Genomic DNA, 21,543 nt, shown 5'->3' on the forward strand with positions numbered 1-21,543 from the left:
GAAACAAGATATCATACTCTGAAACAACTTTTTCTAAATCAGCTTGTTGTTTAGCATCACAGCCCTCAAATACATTGGTTTTATCAGGTTTCTTTTCCTTTACAACCATTAGTAAAAATTGTTTGCATGAATTTATAATTCGTTTCATCTGCCCTGAGTTTATGAGAGTGTAATTATTCTTGAGCTTATGAGCTCTTACAAAGTATTTGATTCCATATTTAACGAGTAGATACTTGTTCTCAGCTCTATAGAAAATAGTTTTTCTTTCATACAAGTAAGGACTTCCTAAAACAATTCCACATATATCCAAAGGAATTATGTCTAACTCAACCTCATCTACAAATGTTGACCCAAAAGAAAACTTAAGTTTGCATTGTCTAGTCACTTGTAGTTGTGCTTTATCACTTAACCATCCTAATGGGTATGGTTTCTTGTGAGGTGTAGTCAGTAATCCCAACTTCTTTACAATTGCTTCAGAAATTAAATTTACTTGTGAGCCACTATCAAACAAAGTATCAATCCATTGATGTTTGGAAATAACTCGAATATGGAAAAGCTCATGTCTTTTTCTCTCATTTTCTTCATCAATAGTAGATTGTGTAGAATTACTAGTAGATGCTTCAGAATTCTTACCTTTTATACCTGTGGCTGCAATGGTTGCTTCATCTCCTGAGTCCGATCCCAAATCTTTCTGAATAGTTGTAGCAGTCTTCTTCTTCTTGCCCTCAAACTTCTTAGGTCTCATCTCCAGATGCAGAATCCAACAGTGCTCATCATCATGCCCATCCCTCTTAGAGTGAGTGCATGAAGACTTGCTTTTCCATGCAGTTTTGGCCTTCCTTGCTTTCCATTTCTATTTTATTTTCTCCTTATTCTTGCTTGCAGTGGGTTGGGATGGTCCCCCAACTTCTGGGTTCCCATTCTTTCCTCTAGCTTCTAGATGCGTAGCTTGAACAGATACCTCGTCTATACTAGTGGGATTAAACATGAGGATAGTGTGCCTCATGTAGCTATGTAGACCACCGATGTACTTCAACAGAGTCTCAAGTGAGTCTAATGAGATTCCTAGAATCAAATCTCTCTTCCTAAATTCTTGGGTGTAACCTTGTACACTTTTCCCTTTCAATTGTCGAAGAGTTTGCCAGCTCATCATGGCTTGTTGTATGTAGGCCAGTGGATAGAACTACTTTTTTATTGCAGAAACAAATTCACTCTAGACAGAAAGAGTCTTACCATGTCTCTTCATGTCAGCTTGGGTCCTACCTTCCCACCAAACCAAGGCAGTGCCTCCAAGGTGTAGGTTGGCCAGCTAAATCTTGCTCTTGTCTGAATCGATACTCTGCACTCTGCAATAAACATCAATTTTTCTAATCCAATTGTCCAGCTTTTCTACATTCAACTCTCCATCATATATTGGTAAATCAAATTTAATATCTAGTTTAATAAAAGATGTCTTCTTTTTATGTTCAGGGATATTAGCAGGTGTGAGAAAGTTTTCTTCTTTCCCTTTGCCTTTTGAGCGGTCATGAAGGAGAGACTCTTCTTCTCCTTTATCTTGTTTGGAGCCTGATGAATCTTCATCTTTATGTTTTCTAAAGTCCTTATACATTTCCTCTACCATGGACCTTATGGCTAGGAAACTATCTATAAATTGAGGGTCTGGCCCCACAGAACCTTCCTCCGACATTGTCTTCTGAGGATAGACTCTTCCAATTTCAGGATTAGTTTCGACCAACTCTCCTTCTCCTAATTTGAGCTTTGATCTAGTTAGCATTCAACAGCTAAATCCAGCACAAGCTTGTCTAACCTTAACAACCTATAGCTCTGATACCACTTGATCTGAAATCACCCCTAGGTGACCTCAAGAAATTAATGAAGGTATTACAGACTCATGTGCTAGTGTGTGTGTCTATGTTATCTTAGGCAACGGATCGATAAGATTGCAAAATAAACAGACACTTGAAACAGTAAGAGATCACAGTAAGCAAAATAGAAACACAAAAAAATTTAATAAGGAGTTCACCCAATCCTCCTAGGCTACGTCTCCTAGTCCAGCTTTCAGTGGTGGCCTTTTTATTATGTTTTTGAAGCAGAGTCTTACAATAAGGAGCTCAATCTAAGTCTCACTTGACAGAGGATGATCAGTAGGATGGCACTTGGAATTCCCAAGTCCTTAGAGTTCACAGACTCCTCTTACTGAATTTCAACCTCAATTGGTCTCTGTCTGCTCGATGTTTCCTTTACTCTGATGGTCAGCTCGACTTCTCTGTTCTCTGCAATTTTGCCTTTCTTTCTGTGTCTCTCAGCCTTCGGCTTCTTCACTGCTTCTCTGCCTCATTGTCTCTCTCTATCTTGTCTATGTCAGCTCGTGGCTTTAAAGCCAGTTCATTCCCCGACTATTTGTTTCGACTTCCCAGCTCTCTGGATCGCCTGCCTCTGTCCACTAGGACTTCTCTACCCTGCATCATCATTATTGTGTAATGCTTCGCAAAGAGGTGGCCACCTATCTCCTTGTGAACTGAGTGTCAGTTCTTCCTAAATGGTCATTTTTTTCTGTTATTTCCCAGATTCATGCGAAACAGATCCTTTTGTCGATTCATTAGTCAAATCGGACTTCAGATCTTTATGCGTCATATCTTATTTCTCACTCGGGTCTGGTCCTCCATCGGGTTGAACCTTCGCCGTTTGATCTGGAGCCCCCAAATCCTACGGTCTTCGCTTATATCGCACGATTGAGTTTCTCGACCGTTAGCCCGCGATGTAAGTGGTTTTTCTCTCTCCCCGTCGGACACGCGTCACTCGGTGTATGGAATCACTGGGTCTTCGGCCAAATCCACTTACCACCTGAAATGCCTCTGATATTCCACCGGTTTTGAGTGCGGGACCCGCTTGTCGATTTTAGTGCTTTCCCACGGTTTTCTGGTTTCCCTTGTGACCGAGCGCTCGGGGCTTTTCCTTCTCAAGGGGTTTTTCCCAATGATACACAATTTGCACTAATCATGTATCAGAAACAACCTTCGTTTCTGGGTTTGAGCTTCCCAACTGCCATTTTTGTGCCATGCACAGTCTCCATGGGCCAACGGTCAACGCGCTTTGACCGAAGGTCCTCATTTCTCCGTGCTGGCTGCAAATTACCATTATTCAGAGGTTATTTCTAATAGCTATAAGGTTTCTTGAAGTCTGTCATCCATTCTTAACAATCATGAAATTGTTTGAGGATCCAATTCGGATCATCTCCTCCTCTCCACGTCTTGGGTTTTTGGTGAAGGAGAAACACTAATGAAGATATGTTGGGCTAAGTGTATAATAGTTGTAGATGATGCCCTAGCTAATGTCGTAGATGCTACATGTTCATGAAGACACTATATATGCACAGCAATGGAGACTCATGCATATACATGCACAACAATGGAGACTATTGCATATACGAAGTAATGGCACATACGTTGTCATACATATAATGAAGACTATATCACAGCCTCTATATGCTGGCATGCCTCTATATGCTATCATGCATATACACAACATTTAAATCATAGTCATGGTGACATATAATACGCAGAACTCTATACACGATGTACACGTAACATATACGCTGTCATACGCAGCAATTCTATATACGCGTATACACTGTCATACGTAGAAACTCCACATAACATATACTCAGGTCATACGCAGATATGGAATATGTTGCAATGGAGATAAGAAGCCGCAGTCACATAGAGAGGAGCCGCAATAGGGTTTGACTGCACCTAGGGTTTCGGTGCAGTCACAACCTCGATGCCAGGAGCAATGAATAACGTCATCGCAGTGAAGAAGAGTCTCAACATACCTATGATCTGAAGGAGGTATCTCACATTCTTTCGTGTGAGTATTGGAGCAAATCTACTCTACAGGATTTATCATATTGTTTGGTACAAATGATAAAGGAATGATGTAGTCTCAGTAGCATAATAGTAAGGGTTACATAATAAAGCAGTAATGAGAATCACTGTCTCAACAAATATACAGTGATGACAAAGGTATATTGCAACAGTCCACATAATGATGACTTCAATGAAGAGCTCATTGACATAATGTAATGACTGTCTTAGTGCATCAATGAAAGCATAGAGATCACAGTGAGTGGATCACGTTGATATGAAGCAACAGTGAAGATCTCCATAATGATGGCTTCAATGGTGTTGAAATGAGGAGGATCTCAGCAGTGATGGAAAAGAGGATTAGATATCTAGTATATGGATCTCGGTGACATGTAGCAGTGACTTGGAGTACAGCATGATGTATGAGCAGCATGATGTATGGGCAGCATGATGTAGATCATGGGAAACATGATGTATGGGTAGCATAGTGATGAGATCATGAGCAACATGATGCAGCATGATGGTACTACACGGTAAGGTGCAGCAAATGGACGAGATGTAGCACTATGATAGGTGAAGGAGTCACCTTAGAGAATCAGTTGAAGCAATGTGTCTTCAACTGATCTCATGTGATATCAAAAGTCAAAGTGTTGACTTCTATTGTAAATGTACTATCTCTCTCACTTTCTCTGCTGAACTTTGAAGAACATAAAAGAAGAATTGATCAAGGGTTTCCCCACATTGTGGGGTTTGTCCCTGGCTAGCGCCACATCTTGTGTCCTCTTGTCTTGGCTTGTCTTCTGCGATTTATATTTATGTTCTATCTGCAATTTACTTTAATGCTGATGTGATTGCTAACTGTGAAAATTTAAATAAATTACTCTCGCATAGAACATACCAAAACTTAACACACTCGGAATGTATCACAGACAATTAATGACAACTGCTATGTTTTACAACGCCAAAACATGTCTCTAGCCTAGAACCTCTAAATTTTATTCATTAGGTGACAATGCTCCATTAGGTTAATTGAGATAATTTTTAAGTTGATCCTGAGTAAGAGTTTGTCTCTCAGGTTCACCGCGTGATGTCTTTGAAATTCCTAGAATGCAACTATGATGAGAAACATTCTTTTCATTTAATTTGAACAATGAAAACCTTAACTACAAGGGATAGAGCAATCAGAATGTTTAATAAAAGAGCAAAGATCACATCTAATGCAATTTCCCTATACTATTCCTATAAGCACACAAACCTCTAGATTCATAATGAAAGTTTTTCTTTTCAATTCCCTTAATGTTTATTTGAACAAAAGGAAACTAATGCACATATAATCAATAAATCGTTTTGCAAGAAATGAAGACTTTACGACAGTTCCTTTTTGAAAGAAATGAAGACTTTACGACAGTTCCTTTTTGAAAGAAATGAAGACTTTACGACACTTCCTTTTTAGAAAAGATTAATCGACTATAAGCTAACTTTGACAATGAATTGATAATGATAAAGAAATCATTTAAGAAACACTAAACAATCAAGGCCAAATTAGGGCTAGGAAAAGAAATACAACTTGATTTTAGAACCACAAGAATCATTGATCTTTCAGCAAACAAAAAGAGAAGCAACTTTGGAAAAATCAAACCAAAGGTGGGTTTTTTAGCCTAAGAGGAATCAGCGTAGGCCAGAGAGGGAGACAGTGTGTTGCAATGCACTGTCTCTAAGGTAGGGGCTGCTCTGCAATGCACTGTGTCAAGACCAACACTGCGTTGGTGCCAGAGAGTCAATTCAAGAGACATTCAAGCACAATTTTTGACTAAAAACACTTCAAAAAGACTGAAATAAGATCAATAAAGCTAAGCAAAGTCTACTAGGGTGTAATATGATGAGGGTAAGCCACCAAGAACGACAGTTGTTCCCTAGTGGAGTCACCAATTTTTTACATGGAATTTGCATCTACAGATAAACACATTTTCCCTAGGTGGGTGACTACACCTAGAACAACAAAAAGAAAGTAGTTTAACCTTTTGTTATAGAAGATAAATAAGGTGGAGGAAGTTACTTGTTGCCTTTCACTTTTTTGATCTCTTTTGAATTGCTCCCATCTCTCCCACTTGAACCAAATCCGCTCAAAAGGTACCTGCATCAAGAGAAACAGAAACAAGAAACAATCAAAGCATACATGATCTATATAATATAAAACAATGGAATCGAATACATTGAAACACATAATCATCACAGATATGAACAATCATATAAGAAAAGGAATAAACTCTTTATTAATGTATAAGGAATAGTATTACCCAATACAGTTTGATCCTGTGCCACTCCTCTAGCTTTAGTCTAACCCTCGCCACATCAAAAGCACACAACTCTGGCAGCGTAACATTGCTTAACATAAACTCAATCCTCAAACCAACATAATTTCCTTACAAACTTCATATTCTAGCCCCCTAATCACTATGATGAGTGTTCAATTTATAGTAAATGGAGGTGGTTTTTTCATAAATGATGGTATTGAATGGCCTTACAAACTTGGAGTTATTTTCCATGGAGCAAGGGATGAGAGGATAGGAGGTTAATTGATCCCTAGCCTATCCAATTTCGAGCTCATCGGAGGGGATAAGAGATGGGAACCTTCTAGAATCATCTAGAATGAAGGAATATTCCCATAATCCTATGCAAATTTCACTCAATCTACCCTAGCGTAGGCTAAAGAGGCCCTAAGTGCACTGTAGTGCAGGCCACAGTGGGTGCGCCTGCTCTGCAGCACATTGTCTCAAGGCTTGGGCTGTGCAGGTGTCCCAAGGAGGCATTTTAAGAAGGCTTCAAGCCAGGAAAATTTCAAAGAAGGAGGCATTCAGTGAGTTGACTTGTCTAGGGCATGCAATAACTGAATTAGGGTTTGATGAGCCCTAAAACTACTGATCTGAATGTCAGGAGTGATGTGGCCAAATAGACCTGTAACACCATAATGTGGTGTTTAGAGAGGTGAAAGATGTTATTAAACATGAAGTCCTAACAATGGAACTTGAGAAGATAGAGTTTGAGATAAGGGAGGAGGAATCAAACTCTATAACAGAAGAGGAATCAAAAGATGAAGAGCCACAAACTCCAACTATGAGAAGATTAGTTTGAGAAAGAAGGCAGCGAGAAAGGTATAGTCCATTTGCTTTCTGTTCAAATTTTGATTTATCTATTACTAGTGATGATCCTAGAAGTATCAGGGAAGCAATATTTTTAGAGGATGGAAAACTATGGAAAGAGGCCATTGTTGATGAAATGGAATCTTTGCACAAAAATGAGGCTTGGGATCTATGGAGTTGTCGGCTGGAAGGAAACCTATTGGCAGAAAATGAGTGTTTAAGAAGAAGATGAATGCAGAAAGCAAGGTGGAGAAATACAAATCTCAGTTGGTAGAAAAAGGTTATTCCCGGGTGCCGGGAATTGATTTTGGTGATATTTTTTCTCCTGTTGACAAGGTAGCTTCTATTAGATGACTTGTATCTGTTGTTGCTTCTTTTGATTTTGAGGTAGAACAGATGGATGGGAAGACAACATTTCTTCACAGGGATCTGGAAGAAGAGATCTACATGAAGCAACCTGAAGGCTTTGTGGTGAAGGGTAAGAAAGAATTGGTATGCAAGTTAAAAAAGTCTTTGTATGGGTTAAAACAGTCGCCAAGATGTGGTATTAGAAATTCGATACTATATACGGGGACTTGGCTTCACCATAAGCAAAGTAGATCACTATGTATATTATAAATAATTGGTGATTGTATTATTTATTTGGTCTTGTGTGTGGATGATGTGTTTTTTATTGGAAATAAAAAATAAATTATCCATGAATTGAAGACCCAATTGTCCTCCAAATTTGACATGAAATATATCGGTGCTGCAAACTATATTCTGGGCATGGAAATTAAACGAGATCGGGAAAAAAAGAAGCTCTGGTTAAACCAGAGGAAGTATGTCAAGACAATATTGCAGAGGTTTAATACGTTAGATCTAAGACTTTTTTGATCCATAATGTAGATAAATGTCTTTCAGATTCATCACATTTTTAGGATTGGGTGGATGTTTCGAACCAACTAATGTGGTTCATGCTCAGGAGAAGGTTTAATATGCTGGATAGTAAACCGGTGAAGGTTCCTATTCCTGTAAGTGTAAAGTTATATATTGAACAATGTCGCAAGACACAAGAAGAGGAAGAGGACATGTCACGTGTTCCATACGCAAGTGTAGTCAGTAGCCTGATGTATGCTATGGTCTATACTAGACCAGACATTGCACATGTAGTAGGAGTATTGATCAGGTTTATGTCAAAAGCAAGGAAGGAACATTGGACAGCAGTGAAGCGAGTTTTTAGGTATTTGCATGGCACTAGTGATTATGGTTTGTGCTACCAAGGAAGACCGGGATTGGATAGAGTTTTGGACATCCATGGATTTGTTGATGCAGACTAGGCTGGAGATATGGATCAGAGAAGATCTACAAGTGGGTGTGTATTTAACCTCTTTGGAGGTGTAATCAGTTGGATGAGAAAGAGACATTTTGTAGTGGCACTTTCAACTACAGAGGTTGAATACATGGCAGCCACTCATGCAAGCAAGGAAGAAGTTTGGTTTCAGAGATTGTGTTCAAGTATGGGGTTAGTATAATGAGCTATAAGGATAGACTGTGACAGCCAAAGTGAAATTTTCTTGGCAAAGAACCCTACTTATCATTCAAAGACAAAGCACATTGATGTTCAATATCACTTTGTGAGGGATATGGTTGAGGACAAAAATGTATTGCTAGTAAAGGTGGAAACTTTGAAAAATACTATAGATGTATTGACAGTCTGTGAGCACTGAGAAGTTCTCTTGATGTAGAGAAACAATGGGCGTTGCAGGGTTGAACCAATAACTAAGCTCTCTTGTTGCCCCCTGTGGAAAGAAAACAACAAGTCGGAGAATGTTGGGTATATGTTATATTCTTTCCACAACTAGCCCACGTGCGAGGGGGTCACAAGGGGGTGATATCCCCCTCTATTCGTTGCGTTGAGCATAGCAAGGGGGTCACAGGGGGGCGGAAGCCCCCCCTAGCGGAGGGGTTTGAGGGGGGGTAGTAGCCCCCCTCTATGGCGTTTGGGGCAGTGCCCCGAGGAAAAAACAAATTTGACCCTATATTAGGTGGATGAACCTACTTATGGTTTTGTGTGTGGTTTTTGCACATGGTTTTAGGCATGATGGTTTTCTGCCCATGGTATTTTATAGATCCAGTCAAGGGAACTACGACTATGTTCTAATCCAAGGTTAATGGATTGAGGTTTATGGATGCTTCGACATGTATATATATGTATTGTAACATTGAAAGGAATATAATGAAAAATCAATCTGGTAGTCCCAGTTTTGGGATCCAGGGGAAAATATCTATGTATATTTGTTTTATGTTTTATGCTCTCGCCATTGTTTATTTTCTATTTTAAGAATTCGTATGCAGGTAATTTCTATATGGGATTAAAACCTACATGAAATGTCGTGGATATGCCACTCGACAATTCGTCACAAAATATTTGATAATAATATATTAAAATATTGAAATTTTACATTATTACAGTTTATTAAACTTTAAGATTTGTGGATTTAACTGTAATTGGTGCATGCATGAAAATATAAATTATGCTAAAAATCAGAGAACGAAAAAATAAGGTCACACACACATAAAACACATGATATGCTCTCTAGGAAACCCTTTCAGAAGAAAACTCAGTTGGAAGGTGAGGTCGCTTAGCTCTCTTTCTCTGTCTGGAAATATGGTTGCAGGTACAAAGAAGTAATGTTTCTGGCCCATGCGATGCTACAGTGCACATATCCTCTCTGTGCGCTCTACCTCCTATCTCTCTTAGATATATTTTCTCAGCTATGGAACAAAATTCTCTCGAAAGAATGGAATGCCTCTTCCTCCTAGTGGCTCAGTTATAACACAGCCTGATAGCCTACTAGTGGTTAATTTTGACTACATCAATTCTTAACTAGAGTTACAATATAAACTATTCTAGAGTATTGTACATCAAAAACATGTGGCTAGCCCTTTTTCCATGAATAATGGGGGTTGATGCGACATCCTCCCGAACTATAGGTGTGGAAACAGGAAGGTCAACTTCTGAGTGGCATAATGATTTCATACAAACTCTAATTAACGTGCTTCTTGCACTGTTCGATAGGTATTTGTGTGTAGAATATAATTATAAAGTTTTGTGCTAAAGAGGAAAGTTTTACCCCCCAAAAAATGTCGTTTGATGCCTCAAAATGCTCCCGGAAGGTTTCAAACCTTGTTTCACCAAACTTGGTCCCGCCAGTAAAAATGGTCCCATGAGCTGATTCCTCCACTTTTTCCACTCCAAGTGAATTGAGATGGATGATAAAAAATGTAATGATCAAATTCGGATTAATTGGTACAATTACTTTTTAGAGGGAGTCTGGCTCCCCTCTTCAGCTCAAGGATGTGATGTTTGTACCGGGTCTGAAGAAGAATCTAGTTTCTGTAGTAGTGTTGGAAGATTGTGGCTACGATATGATATTCAGAAAAAGGTAAGGTTCTATTGAGACACATAGCCATAGGAAAAGTAAAGTAGATCGAGCTTAGAGTGAAGAACCTCTACAAATTAGATGTTGAATATCGTGCAACATTGAGCGCAAAAGCAGTTTTAAGAATATAATAGCAATTATGCTGATCTCTCGCTGCGAGCTCTGAACGCTGCATCTCAGCCCCTTCGGCCCTCCCCCGAGATCTGCTCCTTGCGCATCCTGCAGACAGCGCGCGAGCCAGTATTACGCCGCTTAGATCCCTACGGGCGTGTCCGCGCAGGGCCCTTTTCCTCCCTGCGGTCGGCCTGGTCATGGGAGTTTGAACTGCCCCTGCTCATTTCTGGCAGGCTTCCTTTTGGACTTGTGCCCATGGAGGAGTTGGGCACCCCCCAAGCACCTTATTCTCCTCCCCCATCGCCGATTTCTGCAGCAGAGGCTTCTAACAAACTTTTAGAAGGACTCCCAAAGAAGAAGAATGTTGAAGCGGCGAAATTCGTCAAGAAACTTGATGATATTCCAGAGATCTCTCTTCCTCCGGAAACCCCGATTCAAGATGCTCTGGGTTGTCCTAGCGAGCTCTCATCAACCAATTCACTGGTCTATGGCCATCCCCCAAATCCATAGAGAGTTGGGTCAAAAGAAACTGGTCACCACTGATCAAAGAAAGTGTAACCTCATACTTTCTGGGGCGAGGATTCTTCCTCTTCGAATTCACCTCAAAGGATGAAAAAGATCTGATTTTTCGAAATGGCCCCTACTTCATGGGCCCCCAGGGTTTGTACTTGAATAAATGGACTCCGGACTTCGATCCAGCAGTAGATGTACCCAAAGCTGTCCCGGTGTGGGTTAGGCTTCCAAATCTCTCAGTTCGTTGCTGGAACTGGGATTCTTTGATGCACATTGGAAATGCCTTGGGGAAATTCATAGACCAAGCGAATAACAAGGACCAATATGATTGTGCCAGGATCTATGTGGAGGTATATCTAGAGGAGGGGCTTCCAGAGGCCATCAAAATCAAGGTAGGAAGTTGGACGCATGTGCAGAAACTAGACTATGAACAGTTGCCCTTCAAATGTCGGAAATGCCATGTGTATGGACACTTCGCCAGAAACTGCCCATCTGCCAATGAAGTTGTGCAAGGGAAGGAGGTTGGCTGGAATCAAGTTAAATGATCCAAAATTCCTTCCAAGACCCAAAATCCGGGAGGCACTAGTGGCAAAGGTCCTCATCAGGACCCTGCTATGCAGATCTCGACCAAGTCCATCATAGAGAACAGGTTTGACCCTCTTAGCTCCTAACCAGAGGACACCCATGAAGTTGTAGTCCAAAAACCAATGTCCCCAGTTAAAGGTATTCTGCCTACCTTCTCCAAGGACACGGGTGTTGCAAAAATCTCAAAAGGAACCCTCGTTGAAGTTGAGGAAGAGGATCAAGAATCGGAAGACTCGGATGATCCGGGTTTAAACAGGAACGCAACAAATTACAGAGATAACCATATACACAAAGATGCAGCGGAAATAATACTTCATTTCATTAATGGAAAATACTGAAATATGCTTACAACCAGAAATGGAAATAAACCAGCTAGGGCGATGGTAGCTTATCTCTGAGAAGAGATGTGATGGCTACATGCCTCTCAACTGCGTTACAATGAGGCTTGAAGGCCTATTTATTGTTGAGAAACAATGGAAAACCCTTAACATTCCAAAACCTAACCCTAGGAGATGAAACACCAAACTGTGGGCCCCGTTTGGGGGTAAGTTGGTACATCAACTTCCCGGGGTCGTAACTTTGGCATATGATCTCCGTTTGACGCGTACAATAGCTCATTAGAAATATCTATCCGAGCACTATCATTGTTGGAAAGGGCAACATGGGTCCCCATGTTGCCCCTGGATTCCCCAAAAAACGTCGTTTAGGGCCTCAAAACGGCTCCAGAAGTTCAGGACCCGAAAAACTGCTAAAAATAGTAAGTTGTGCTATAATTAAGGAAACTGAAAATGCTGAGAAAGACAATGGTGGGGGTCCAGGTGGACTTGGCAGGTGGCCACCAATATCCACCTGGATCATCGGAGGAGGAAGGAGAAATAGGAGATTCCCAAACCTCTGTAAGGAGATCTACAAGAGGGCGCAAAACAAATCGGGAGAAAAGAGAGCACGAAACGTATAAGGACAAATTGTAGGGCAGCCAACCAACTCTGGAGAAGTTGTTAGCAAAAAAGCCGAAGATGGTAAGAAACCAGCATCAAGGCTCCAAGGGAACCCAGCAAAGCAAAGGTAAATAATGAAAATAATCTCCTGGAACTGTAGGGGTATGGGGAGCAAAATCAAAGAAGAGGCTACAAGAAATTTAATAAGAATAGAGGCCCTGGATATACTCCTTCTCTAGGAGACTAAGATGGAGGAGTCTGACTTCCTTCATTTAAGTAAAAAGCTTTGGAATAAGAGTAAAGCAACAGCTGTCTCAGCCCGAGGAGCCTCCGGAGGGTTGGGTACTCTTTGGAATGATAGCAGGTTTTCGCTAGTGTCTGAGACTTCAAATACCCACTGGTTGATGCTAAAGATGCAGCATCTAATTACTAAAGAAACTTTTTGCCTCTTCAACGTTTATGTACCGGTTAATGCTGGAGAAAAAAAGATCTGTTGGGATTCAATAAGACAGCAAGCAGATCTGGGCAATCTGGAAAATGTCATCATTGCAGGAGACCTAAACATCACGTTGCACTCTTCAAAAAAGTGAGGAGGCTGCATTGTGCGTGATCCGGTAAGAGAATGGGCAGAGAATCTCCTCCAAGATTGGGATCTGTTAGATATCAAGCCTGTCTCAGGTAAGTTCACATGGTCAAATAAAAGATTAGGCCCAGGGCACATCGCTGCAAGGCTGGATAGATTCTTTGTGCAAAGCTCCTTTCTTTTACTTGGTTTAGACGCTAGCATGCATATTCTATCTAGTAGCACCTCTGATCACAAACCTATCAAGCTCGATCTCCGGGCTCACACTGATCTTGGCCCCATCCCCTTCAAGTTTAATCCTCTGTGGATCAAGGAACCCAACTTCTTGCAGATAGTCAAAGAAAGCTAGTCCCAGCCTGTCAACGGATATCCATTCTACATATGGGAAGAAAAACTCAGAATATTGAAATCTGTCCTAAAGTGTTGGGCCAAAACTCTTCCTAATCCAACAGCTGAAAGAAAAAAGCTCCAAAGTCAACTAGACACCCATCATCTGCTCTCGGAAGAGGCATATGTGTCTAGAGAAACTCTAGATAAAGAGGTCCAACTCCAATAGCAATACCATAAAGCCTGCCTGGCCGAAGAGGAAACGTGGAGGATCAAATCTCGCTGCCTTTGGCTCAAAGCAGGAGACAGAAATTCTACATTTTTCCATAAGCAAGCTCAAGCTAGAAAATGTTTCAACTCCATAACAGAAATTAAAGAAGATTCTATCATTCACAAAGACTTTGCAAGTATCAAACAAGCAGCCTTTCTTCATTTCCAATATTTGTACAGCGAAGAGGTGAATGCGTCTCAGAACTCTTGTCTGCTGGACGGGGTTCCCTCTTCAATCTCTGCTGGGATGAATCACCATCTAGAAGCCAAAGTCACAATGGATGAGGTCAAAAGCGCTCTCTTTGCCATGGACCCAGATAAAGCCCCAGGTCCTGATGGTTTTTCCGCCAGATTTCTCCAAACCTGTTGGCACATCGTGGGAAAAGATCTCTATAAAATGGTCCAAAAATCGCAAGCCTGTCGGAAATTAGGAGGAAGCACAAATTCCTCGTTTCTTGCTCTCATCCCCAAGGAAAAGGGCTCCAACTCCTTTAATAGATTTCATCCCATATCCCTTTGTAACACTGGTTACAAACTGATCACCAAAATTATTGCTAATAGGCTGAAGCATATTCTCCCTAAAATCATTCCAGAGAACCAAGGGGGCTTCATCCATGGAAGACAACTGGTGGACAACTTCATATTAGTTCAAGAGGTAATCCTGTCAAGCCAGCAGCGTAAAGAAAAAGGTATGGCTATCAAACTAGATTTAGCAAATCCTTTTGATCGTGTTAGACATAGCTTTCTCTTGAATGTTTGAAAAAATTTGGTTTTGGGGAGAGCTTTATCAATTGGATCCGGGCTTGTATCTTGGAACCATGGATTTCTCCTCTAGTCAATGGTAGATCTGCTGGATTCTTTAAAGCTTCAAGAGGACTAAGACAGGGTTGCCCCCTATCTCCTCTTCTGTTTGTTATTCAAGCTTCCGTTCTCAGTTTCCACCTAAATAAAAAAATGTAAGATCAGGAGATTTCAGGGATTTCCATTGCGAGGGGGGTCCAAAACATCAACCACGCCCTGTTTGCAGACGATACCCTGCTTCTTGGGGCTGCTTCGATCCACTCTGCCAGCATATTCAAAGAGGCTCTTGATGAGTCTTGTATGGAGTCCGGAAGCAATCTCAACAAGGGAAAGTGCCACATCTACTGCTGGAATACATCGCCCTCTCTGCTTAATTCCATCACCAGATGCTTAGGATTTGCTGCCTCCTCAGAATGGACCTCGTTCAAGTATTTGGGGCTCCCTATCTTTCTCAAGCATGCCTATAGCAGGGATTGGCTTCCTCAAGTATAAAAATTCAAGATCAAACTCCAGGCATGGGGATTTAACTGGCTAAATATGGCGGGCAAGTCAGTCCTTATCAAAGCCGTTCTCAGCAGTCTCCCTTTATTTCAGTTCTCAGTGCTTCTAGCTCCAATTGGCATTCTTCAGAAAATGGACCAGCATATTCGAAATTTCTTTTGGAAGGGAGGTAAACAAAATGAGAGGAGAATCCCTCTGGTTAATTGGGAGACTGTCCTCAAGCCTCAGATGGAGGGAGGGCTCAACTTCAAGAAACTTTCCCTGCAGAATATTGCTATGGGAGCCAAACTCCTCAGGAGAATTAGCACGCCCAAACCTGGCTGGGCTCAGCTAGCACTTTGGAGAAAATACTACAAAGGAGAGTGGATTAGATGTTTGGATGCACCTCTCCCTCAAGGCATTTCACATTTTGCTAATCTTTGTTCCAAGGCTGCCCCGTTGATCCGATCCAAGGCTTACTGGATCCCTGGAAATGGAAATAAAATCAATATCTGGACCGACCGCATCATGGACCGCGATCCTATTGGAAACTATCCATCCGTGAAGGTGCTGAGAGATTGCCTGACGGCTGCTGGAAAAAATACATTGTGGGATATATCCTCGTGGGAAGGGACGCAGTGGGCTGGTTGGAGCCTAATCGACCTGCCTGCGGATCTCCTCTAGGATTTCATCCACCTCTGCGTTTTGTTGAATGGGATTGTCCCCTCGCACATCCGCAGAAAAGACAGGCGTGGCTGGGGCGCTCTGTCCGCAGGCTTCACAGTCTCCCAAAAATACGCGATTCTCACCTTAATTCCAAACGTGCCTCCTGATTCGGCTCCGTGGAAGGCTGTCTGGGACATCCCCTCGCTGCCCAAAATTGATATTTTCTGTTGGCTCCTATGCCACAGAAAAATTCTAACCGAGGACAATCTTCAGAGGCGAGGATTTTATGGCCCGTCCAGGTGTCCCATGTGCAAAGAGGATGTGGAATGTGCCACGCATCTTCTCTTAAAATGTAACTTCACTATGCAGGTCTAGAGAGAGCTGATGGACCATTGGAACCCCAAATTTGAGCTCCCTGCCTCCATAACAGATCTGTTCGCTAATTGGAAAAACAGCTATCCCGGTCCCCCCCCCTAAAAACAAAGTGATTGAAGCGAATTGGTCTTCTCCCCTCAAAATTTGCTGCTGGCAGATCTGGCTAGAGCAAAACAGCAGGATTTTTAGAAGCATCCAGCACGATGCCAAGGTGGTGATGGCTAAGGTAAAGATACAGTTAAAATAATGCTTGGGAGATCAAGAAGATGACTCAAATCTCAGTCAGCTAAACATTGAATGGGGGACCTCCTTGAACCTGCAATTTCACCAAGCCGTCAGAACCATGGTCTCTCCCGAAGAATGGCAAATAAGGGGGAAAAGCAAGGAGGAATTTCAAGACTGGATCTCCAATCAAAAGGTGCACTCCCTCTTCTTTGATGGGGCAGCAAAAGGAAATCCCGGCAAGGCAGGGGCAGGAGGAACTGTTAAAAACACTGAAGGCAAATCAATCCACAACTTTTCCTGGGGTCTGGGGATCAACTCCAGCATCCAAGCTGAAGCATTGGCCCTTTATCAAGGTCTCAAGTCGCTCTTGAATCTGGAAATCAAGGCGGCAAATATTTTTGGAGACTCCCAAGTGATCATAAAACTCATGGTGACCAAATCTACACCTCGGGACTTAAGATTAGCAAGGCTAATACAAAGAATCAGAAGCGTGGCGAAGCTGTTCCAGAAACTGAACTACTTTCATGTCCTAAGACATAACAACAAAGAAGCAGATCTTTAAGCTAACAAAGCTGCATTTCTCTCTGCCGGGACAATGATAAGAGACGGGGACGAAACATGGGAACCAATTCCATAACTCATCTCAGCTGATATGTTCTATTGTTTGATTTTAAATCAGTTTGTTTCTTTATTCAAGCTTGGGAAAATCGCAGAAATAAGCTACATTGTTGATTCCAAAAAGATTTGGAAGGGGAATAAAAGCCTCATAGTACCTCAGAAGGACGATTCTGATTGGATCGGGCGCACCCTTATTGTAATCAGAATTATGGTATTTAGGCCATGCAATTAATACAATCCATAATCGTTCTTGTGAAAAAAAAAACATTGAGCACAAAAGCAGAGAAGGTGCGAAGTCGACATGTCAATGAATTATGGCATAGAAGACTTGGCCATTTTCATCATGACGCTTTAAAGATCATGTAACAGATTTCTACAGGCCTCCCCAAAGGATCACTAGAGCAGCAGGATACATGAAAAGGGTGTATGTTGGGGAAGTACACAAAATCCACCTTCAATGATTGGGATAATAGGGTGCTCGCAGTCCTTGAAAGGATCCACTCTGATGTCTATGGACCTTTCTCAATACCCTCCATTGCTAAGCACATGTATTATGCTATATTCATAGATGATTTCTAATGAAAGTACTATATTTACTTCATGTATAAGAAAGACCAAACATTCTCAAAATTTGTTGAGTTTAAAGCATTTGTTGAGAAAGAAACTGGCAAGAAAGTGAAGGCTCGTAGGAGTGATAACAGTAGTGAGTACATGTCAGATGATTTTAAAAATTTATGTGCAAAGGAAGGCATTCGTTGGGAGTTGACATCACCTCATAACCCACAACAGAATGGGGTGGCTAATGTTGGAAATTGTAACTAGGTTTGGTCTTCATTTAATGTATTTGAGTCATCATGAAATGTGTTTGTCAAAACAATAAGGAAAATATTTTTTATTATTGTAAAAAGGACTTATTAAAGCATGGGTTTCATGCTTGCGTCATCATTATATTAGTCAAAGTCCCCATTATGGACTCCTATGATTAATATTGAGTTTATAGAGTCATTGTATATTCAAGGAGACTCTTCTTTGGCTTTTGAATCATGTAAAAAGGTCTACTATTGAATCAAATATAATTTATGTATCCTCCACACCAAGTCGGCCTAGAAGAGATCAATTTGGCCGAAGGACACTAATTCAACCTCACATTGAGCCTATAAATACAAGCAAGTCGAAGTCATTTGGAGCATCACAACTCAAGCTAGTTCGATATCTCAAAAGTAGCTAGAGAAGTGCGTATTAGGATGAAGTGGGTCTAAGAAAGTTGAAGGAAGTGCGAGTTTTGGGAAGTCTAAGGAGAAGAAGAAAATCGAACTTTTGGTGCCTCTCTCTCTCTATTTCGTGCCCTATTTTGGGAGATTGAAGTCTTCCAAGTTTTACTGATGTCGGAAGCTGCCTAATGCTCAAAGATGTTTCCTACTCGAAGTTGTTGGAAAGAGATCGAGGATCTAGGAGGCTGACTTGGTGTGGAGGGAAGGTTTGGTCTTTGTCGAGGGTGAAGAGTCTCAAAGAATACTATTGAAAGGAAGAATTTTCTTGACTAGGTTTTCCCCTCGAGGGGGGTTTTTCCCTGGCATAGTGCTTACATCTTATGTCTCTTTTTTTGTGATCTTCATACAATATAATATGGTAATTTCTTGGTGAAAGATAATATAATAAAGAAGTAAAAGAATCCAACACACCCACAAGTAATTATCAAGAAAGGAAAATCAAACCCTAATATAACTACTTTTATTTTCCAACATGGTATTAGAGCTAAGGACAGGAAGAGTCGAAGGTCACTTTGTTGGCATGAATTCTCCTTCTTTGATGAACTACATAAGAATGGATATCAACACTGTTGGAAGATGGATCAAGAAGGTCTCTACTACTTATTCAACAAGGTCAAAAGTCAAGGACTCCTGGTTTCTCTTAAAAATTCTCTTAATGATGACAATGCATGGATCATTGATTGTGGAGCATCGAGACACGTGACAAGAGAAAGTAAACAACTTCATGCATTATCAAAGGAGTCCTCTTCTCATGCAGTGAAAAAAAAGGTTATGATGTTAGCAGCCTAGGATTAACATCGTTGAAGATGGATAATGGATCGAAGTTGCACCTCAACAACATTCTATATGTTCTAGGTTTGAAAAGGAATTTTCTTTCTATTTCTTGTTTAGAAGATAAAGGGGAAATAATTGCTTTTGTTGATGGAAAAGTATTGTTTTAGGGAAAATACTCTCGCATTGATAAAGCTAGGGTTATTGGAGTTCGTGAAGGAAGTCTTTATAGAGTCATTACACCACCACCTCAAGTTTTGGTTCATATGGAAATAAGTCCAATTTATTTGTGGCATAGGAGGTATGGTCATCCCTACTCTTAGTCAATTGGTTCATGGTATTCCTAATTTGAAGTTAGATCATGAAGGTGTGTGCAAGGGATGCTCTTTAGGAAAACATATAAGAAATCCATTTCATAATAGTGAAACTAGGTATAGAGAGATATTAGACCTTATCCATTCCGATGTGTGTGGGCCCATGTCTGACAAATCACTTGGAGGTCATCTCTACTCTTTGACATTCATTTATGACCATTCTAGAAAAACATGGCTCTACCTCCTCAAAACAAAAGATGAAGTATTTGATAAGTTCAAGGATTTTAGGGCCAAAGTGGAAACCCTAACTGAAAGAAAGATAAAAACTTTGAGGTTTGACAATGGTGGGGAATACACTTCTAAGGAATTGATTACATATTATAAAGAAGCAAGTATTAAGATGGAGCTCATTGGTCCCTATTATCCCGAACAAAATGGATTGACCGAAAGGAAGAATATGTCAATTGAAGAAGGAATTTGAACTATGCTCCTTGATCAATTCTTGCCAAAATTGTTATGGGGAGAAGAAGAAATGACAGTCGTATACATTCAAAATAGAAGTCGTCATAAGAGTCTTGATAATACAACACCCGCAGAAGTATTCACAGGAAAGAAGTTGAGTGTTGATCACCTCTAAATATTTGGAAGTCCAGCATACATCCTGTTAGTGTTAGTCTTTGCAGCCTTCCTCCAGTGATCAAACATGCTCTTACAAAGTGATTTTAAGGTGTCAAGGTCAAATTTTGTCATTTCAGTGAGTCTTCAAGCAAAATTTGGTCACTAGGAATTAGGTCTAGGGTTTGCTTTTACTCCTTTCAAAATTGTCCAAATGTCAGTCCATGTCACCATTCAGCTGTGTGTACCATCATTTAGAGGGTTGTCATCATCATGGCAGGTTCCAGTGGGTCATTTTACACCTTGTTCATGCTTTAGTTGCGCCTAGGTAAGGTCATTTCCCTCTCCTAGGGTTTTGAAGGCAATTTCTCTTGGACGGTCAAATCATCAGCAAAACTTGTATCTTGATGTTCATACACCTTCCCCTATCCTTAATGTACCTTATTAAACACTTCCCATCACTGAGATCCCCCAAATTCCTCATTTTCGCACAAACCCTAGTTTCTTGATACAAACCCTATTTTCTAGGATAGGCCTGTGTTTTGCCATTTTGGGCCCCTTCCCCTCACTCAATTTCTGAGATTACACTTTCCCCTACTTCCTAACATCCCTCCCTACTTCCCAAAATTTCCTAAAGAATTTAGAAGCTCCCTATCCCCTTCATTTTTCTTCATTTCAACAAATCTCTTGTTCCACACATCGGGATAGGTTTTACTCCAATGATGTCTCTGAGCAAGGAAAGATGAATTTGGAAAAACAGAGAGAATTTTTTTTCCACAACAGTCCAAGGAAGAAAAACCTCCTTCACTTTTTACACAGGTGTCATGGTTTTAGAGAAATGTCAAAAATACAATTGCCTCAGGAAAATTGATGCACCTCTAAAGTGACCTTGGGAAAATCAAGTTTTCTCCTAGCTTGGTTATCCAAATGACTTGCCTGATGAGTAAAATAATAACTAGACACAAAGAGCTTTCCAATGAGCTATCATGACCTCAATTTGGAGTTGAGGAAGACCTTCAAAAGTTGACTGCAACAGCACTCTACCTTGAGGCAGCCTCATTTGGCACATTTTGACCAGTCTTGGGAGATTTGATTTTTGACATGGCAAATGAACTCCAAATTGAAAAATTCTAGTTGGGTTGGAAAGTAGACTCAAATACCTTTCCAACGAGTTATCCTGAGCCCAATTTGGACACAAGAAAGGCCTCCAAAAGTCTCCTGCAAAAATCACTAAAAAACAAAGTTTGGTGCGTGGCGCATTGGGCATTTTTTCGCAGTGTAAAAATACACTGGCGCGGCGCACATGGCATGCGCGGCGCGTTGGGCTGGTGCGCGGTGCATAGGGCTGGAACGTTAAAAAAATTTTCCACCTAACTCAAACTTCAAATGGAATGGCCTCCTCTGCTCCAAGTAAGGTCAAGTCATCTTGCAATCGCCTTTCATCAGTGTTTGGTGTGCTTATATGACTAAGTATGAGAATTTGAATATCAAACTTTGAGCCATAATCTCTTAGTAAAGGTTGCTATTTGAAGTTTTGTGTTGAAGTTTTAGAACATTTTTGGTGCCAATCCCCGCCTTGTTTTCCCATCTCCCATGATCCCATTGCTACAGTTTATTTCCTTATATCCCCTTATACACTTATTCCTAAG

Source organism: Pinus tabuliformis, chromosome 1_2, assembly GCF_031772625.1.
Source record: "Pinus tabuliformis cultivar Carrire ecotype Pingquan chromosome 1_2, CPIR1, whole genome shotgun sequence".
Classification (NCBI taxonomy): Eukaryota; Viridiplantae; Streptophyta; class Pinopsida; order Pinales; family Pinaceae; genus Pinus; species Pinus tabuliformis.